Source organism: Leiobunum rupestre, chromosome 1, assembly GCF_980474605.1.
Source record: "Leiobunum rupestre chromosome 1, qqLeiRupe1.1.hap1, whole genome shotgun sequence".
Lineage (NCBI taxonomy): Eukaryota > Metazoa > Arthropoda > Arachnida > Opiliones > Sclerosomatidae > Leiobunum > Leiobunum rupestre.
Genome location: NC_143384.1, coordinates 90,398,511 through 90,404,591, shown reverse-complemented (window position 1 = coordinate 90,404,591; position 6,081 = coordinate 90,398,511). Strand labels below are relative to the sequence as shown.

Sequence of the window (6,081 nt, the reverse complement as noted above, 5' to 3'; positions counted from 1 at the left end):
TGTCATCAGGTAATATCGTAGCGTTGTTTTCTTCATCACAGGAACCCTTTTTCTCTCTAATACTTGAACTGTCGTTTTTTTTATTCCAGGAACTACTATTCTCACTAATACTTTCTTCAGGTAACTGAGTAGCGTTGTTTTCTTTTATACAGGAGCTATCATTTTCATCGAACAACTTTAAGGTTGGAATTGCATCCTTTTTTAAAACCCTCCTTGATTTTACATTCAACAATTTGGCTTTTAAATTGAGATTGTAGTCCTCCGGTTTGAAGTGTTGAGAACAAATACGCGCATATTTTAGATCTATTTTATTAGAATTGCAGTTAATAAACTAAATTTTCCGAATTTCTTGATCAGTTGGAAATCGGTGAAATGATAAATCTTGGTTTTTAGATTTGCCGAATTTGTTCGGGCATCGGAATACAGCGCAAGGATATCCTGGCATTTTAATTTAAATTAAGTCCCGATACCGAAAAAGAAAATATTATATTTAAAATTAATTTAATCATTGGTAATTTCGTACATTATTATTTAAATTGAAATAGATTAAGCTTTAACTTACCAACATAGAATAACTAAATGGGAAAATACCCGGCGACTCCACGCCAAACACGACTCACGAGACGTGCCTCTTATTTCTATTGTCGCTCCTCTTGCGAACCCACTGACGTCACTATCGAGGGGCGCGCACTCTCTACCCGCCCGACTACCGCCTGTGAATTTTCTCTCCGAAAACCGGCTCCAAGCTCCAACCTCTTTCAGTGCATGCTTTTAAAAACCTTGGCTCGCACCAGGCGGCCTACCCATTGAGTTGGGAATAAATAGAGGTACAACTAAATCTGGCTGGCGCGGGACCAATTTCTCTCAATAAGAAAACTTTATTAATTTTATCGTTCTACCGTGGCGGCATCTGTCTCTGGTGGCGGCCACTATATGGAAATTGAATTTTTGCGCGAATCTGACGCGAAAGTAAAATGTATGATTTCTCGTAACAAACAAACCTTTGAAGTTGTTTAAAAATAATTTTATTCTGTCAACACGATCCTTTTGTAGCGGGAAAGGTTTTACTTCGAGGAATATTATACAATTGTGACATGACCAAGCGATCCCACGCTACAACCTAATATAGATCCGGGTTCACGTCTGGCTTTCACTATTGGGTACAACGTTAAACTAAATATTAAAACTAAAACTTTGTCTAGGGGTATGCACTAGCTAAAACTACGGTGCACCTAGATAATTAACTAAACTAATAAAAATAAAACTTATAACTAACACAACGAACAAACACGTGAAGCGGGTTGTACTTCAAAACAAGTTGGCAAGCCAAAATATACCTCTCCTCGGAAGAATTGTCCCTAGTGGTATTAATTTATCGAGATGACCCTTAAAGATATATCTCCGCAATTCCGAGTTATTTACTAAAAACGTAATCCCGGTTCAATCCCGCCCGGCATTTATTTTAATTTATTCAGAATATTATAAATTAAGAAGTTACAACAGTGAGCTAGACGTACTAAAATAATGCACAATTGAATTTAACCTTATTTACAGTAAAAGTTTATCAGTTGAATATAATACGAAGCCAATTTTAATGAAAGAAATATCTACAGAGGGTATTTGTATTTTTCTCCCTTACGAAATACTTGCCGCATCCTTAAATATAAGATTAATATAATTTATAAATATTTAATTAAATATAAGATTAATATAATTTATAAATATTTAATTAAATATAAGATTAATATAATTTATAAATATTTAATTAAATATAAGATTAATATAATTTATAAATATTTAATTAAATATAAGATTAATATAATTTATAAATATTTAATTAAATATAAGATTAATATAATTTATAAATATTTAATTAAATATAAGATTAATATAATTTATAAATATTTAATTAAATATAAGATTAATATAATTTATAAATATTTAATTAAATATAAGATTAATATAATTTATAAATAATTAATTAAATATAAGATTAATATGATTTATAAATATTTAATTAAATATAAGTTTAATATAATTTATAAATATTTAATTAAATATAAGATTAATATAATTTATAAATATTTAATTAAATATAAGATTAATATAATTTATAAATATTTAATTAAATATAAGATTAATATAATTTATAAATATTTAATTAAATATAAGATTAATATAATTTATAAATATTTAATTAAATATAAGATTAATATAATTTATAAATATTTAATTAAATATAAGATTAATATAATTTATAAATATTTAATTAAATATAAGATTAATATAATTTATAAATATTTAATTAAATATAAGATTAATATAATTTATAAATATTTAATTAAATATAAGATTAATATAATTTATAAATATTTAATTAAATATAAGATTAATATAATTTATAAATATTTAATTAAATATAAGATTAATATAATTTATAAATATTTAATTAAATATAAGATTAATATAATTTATAAATATTTAAAATGATGTAGAATAAATTATAGTACCTAACGTTATAACTTCGTAAAGGACATTCGCCAAAGCGTTGGTGTCTGAGTGGTTAGAGTAAATCTCTTCCACGAGGCAGACCGGGTTCGATTCCCGGCCGGCGCCAATAAATCGCAAATTGATACTAAGAATTGGTGGAAACCCTGCCATTGGACGTTGAGAGGTTGCATAAAACTCAGCACTCGGGCCGTCCCAAAGTCATTAAGAAGAAGTTGGAGATAAAACGCCCGTACAAATAAGACAGACTCAACATCCACAACCATCAGAACACAAACACAACAATCTCAACACCCACAACCGTCATAACATGAACTCAACATTCACACCCTACACATAAACATTACAATAACGAAATACCCAATCAAATTGAGTTAAAGCCGTCGCGACGGTGAGCGTTAACGAAAAAACACCAAACAAACCCAACCGCAAATTAATCCGGTAACGCTCACCGTCACACGGTGGTTTTGCCAACCCTACGAGAAACTGCGACACACAGACACGGTGATTGTATAACCCCTCCTAAATTCACTCCTTTCGGCGGTATGGACCCAGAGTTTGGTTGAAGTCGGGTTGAATTCGGTGACTCTCGAGAGTTGTCTGTAGTTGTCTGGATCGCTTCAGCTCATTTTCCATCAATTCGCTCTTGTCATTGTCGCAAGCTTTCGGTACTGAAGTTCTTCTCAGAAGTAGTCGTAGATAAACAGAATCTGTTGCTCAAAATATTGTACACTTCAACGACAATCCGGGAGTGAAAACCAAAACGACTTTTTCAAAATAACCGTCGTTCCAGACTGACTTTAAAAACGATCTTAATATATTATTTAGAAACACGAGATGCTTCAGATTCTCCGCGCGTGTTTTATCGAATGAACCAATAGATTTAAATTAACAAATTTGACTAACGAATTTGGTTGGCACGTGCGAAATAGAATATAGTCCGAAACTTTTATAATGCTGGCAACGTTTTATTTACAATGATTTGAAATTTTTAAAGGGGGCTAAAAGGAGTAACGGGAAACGTGAACGCCAGAATTGAATGGAATTATACCACAGTCGAGCGGGGATCGGAACTCGCTGCGCAGACAAGCACCAAATACCCCAACCACAACCTCTGAGCGACCAGCTATTCTTGACGACAATATAGTTAGTCCAGAAAACTTTAAATTTGCATCGAATTCATCCTGTTTAATGAACAAAGAATCGGATTGTAGTAATATAAATGAGAATTTCACTCCTAGGAAAGAAACAGTGCTAACACTTAATAGAACAAAACGATGTGTCAGACTTCGAAGATTATTATTTGAGAATTCCACCGATGAAACATCTGCTGTTTGCCTCCCAAATAAAAATTGTGAGATACAGTCAATTTTATTAGGCAATAAAAATAAAGACCACATAGTACTGAAATGTACGGAAGAAAGAGGAATTCAAGTTACCGTTCCAGTTCCATATAGGAGACGCAGAATAACATCAACCAAAAAACAGTCTAGGATTATATCAAATTGAAAAAGAAAATTGACAAGTTGAGGAAGAAGGTCTCTGAATTTGTAGCAGTTAATAAGCAAATAAGAAATGAACAGAAAAAAGATGAATGTGTCCAATTACGCAAAATAGTGGAAGAATGTCAACACGATTTGCAAGCATCTTTTTTGTTAGAGCAAATTTTATCTTTTCGAAAACAAAAAATGCCGTACCCGGAATCAACCCTAAAAATCTCTTGTATATTATTCAAAAATCGCCATGTGCTTATGAGTTTATTAGGGAGCTGGGAATTATAAGACTTCCTCACAGGGTTACATTAGCCAGGTATATCGGTCATTCTTCAGGAGGAGAAGGCATAAATGACCTTGTTAAACTACGATTAAAAGAACAATTTGAAAAAATTCAAAATGACCACGAAAAATTGGGCTCCCTAGTAATGTCAATTAAGCCTAAGCTATTATATGACCGTAACAAGAAAACTATCCAGTGATGTAGTGGAGATGACTTTTAGTCATTTGCGGCATTCAGGAGGTCGAAATGACCAAATGGATGCAAGAGCGGCTACTTTATCCATTGAGAGATCTTTGAAAATTGGAGTTTTAAAATCCTCTGGAAATTCCAATGTTGGAGCAAACAAAAGTCTCAAAGAAAATCTGGAATTCGGTATGTGTTGTAATATTTATATTCAGAAATTTTGTTATGGAATTTAATAATAATTTTTTTTTTCAGAATTATTGTCTAATAACACGAGATCCTTCAAAAATAAATTGAATAGCAACATATCTAACCCTGTCAATCTCAGTGTGCAGCCAGTTTTACCATGGGGTTTAATTAATTTTTTTAATTTAATGGAAAAAGTAACCCGGAATGGTAATATTTTGATAATAGAACTATTATAATAAACACTTTGTTGAATTCTCTATTTTATTATTCAGATTTCTGCATGCTAACAATGAGGAATTGTTCGGTTGATATATAGTACGTGTTGCTGAAGAAAATTCAAGTTGCGATGGATGCTTGGAAAAACTAATACAGCCACAGTCCGAAGCACCTCTACTGTATTTAATTAAAGCAAATGATAGAGGCGGGCTTAAATATCCTAGTCGATTATTTATATGTTTACTGGTACTTGTCTTAGATTTCGTAAATTCATCAATCACCCTGTTTTCCCGTCAAAATATTTTAGCAAAATATGTCGAAATAATATAGATAATTTAATTTTTATTATTACGCAGGAATTAATATAATTCGAAGTTTCATTTAAATCAAGGAATACCTCTGCGTATTGTTCCATACCAGAGTGACTGAGAAAAATCATATAACCTCTTGCAGGAATCGAACCTACGACCTTTGGGTTATTCGTGGCCTAGGTAGTCCAATGGTAGTGGCGTTGGGACGGTAACCCAAAGGTCGTAGGTTCGATTCCTGACCGAGGTGATATGATTTTTCTCAGTCACTCTGGTATGGAACAATACGCAGAGGTATTCTTTGATTTAAATGAAACTTCGAATTATATTAACTCCTGCGTAATAATAAAAATTAAATTCTCTATGTTATGACTACAGGCTATCAAGGTCCTGTTATAAATTAGTTGACGTAAAATGCTACGGCACCGTCAACAACGGGTTAAATGTATCCCGTCAATAATGTGAACCAGATCGAGTCATTCTTAAATTGGGTGTCCGAGGCCTGATTATTCGTGGCCTCGGTAGTCCAATGGTAGTGGCGTTGGGACGGTAACCCAAAGGTCGTAGGTTCGATTCCTGCCCGAGGTGATATGCTTTTTCTCAGTCACTCTGGTATGGAACAATACGCAGAGGTATTCCTTGATTTAAATGAAACTCCGAAAAATGTCGAAATAATATTGCCCCATTTTAAAAAACCTTTGCAGTGTGAATTAGATTGTGGGAATTTAGTTCTTCTCAAACTATTATTAGAAAAATTTTTACGACCCTTACTCAACAATTACGCCAAAGATGTTTCGGATGTAAAAGAGAAAGTCAGGAAATATAAGACAAAACCGTTATCTCGAAAACTTTTAAATGTAAAAGTGATTCAAGATACGCTGACCGTGCTTATGTGGAAAAC

General features: G+C 32.3%; 1 non-coding gene across 1 annotated transcript; it reads left to right on the top strand.

Moving 5' to 3' along the window:
- Positions 1–5,695: 5,695 nt before the first annotated feature.
- TRNAT-GGU (transfer RNA threonine (anticodon GGU)) lies at positions 5,696–5,768 on the top strand. The gene has a single exon. It is a non-coding gene; the product is annotated as a tRNA-Thr (tRNA).
- Positions 5,769–6,081: the final 313 nt, after the last annotated feature.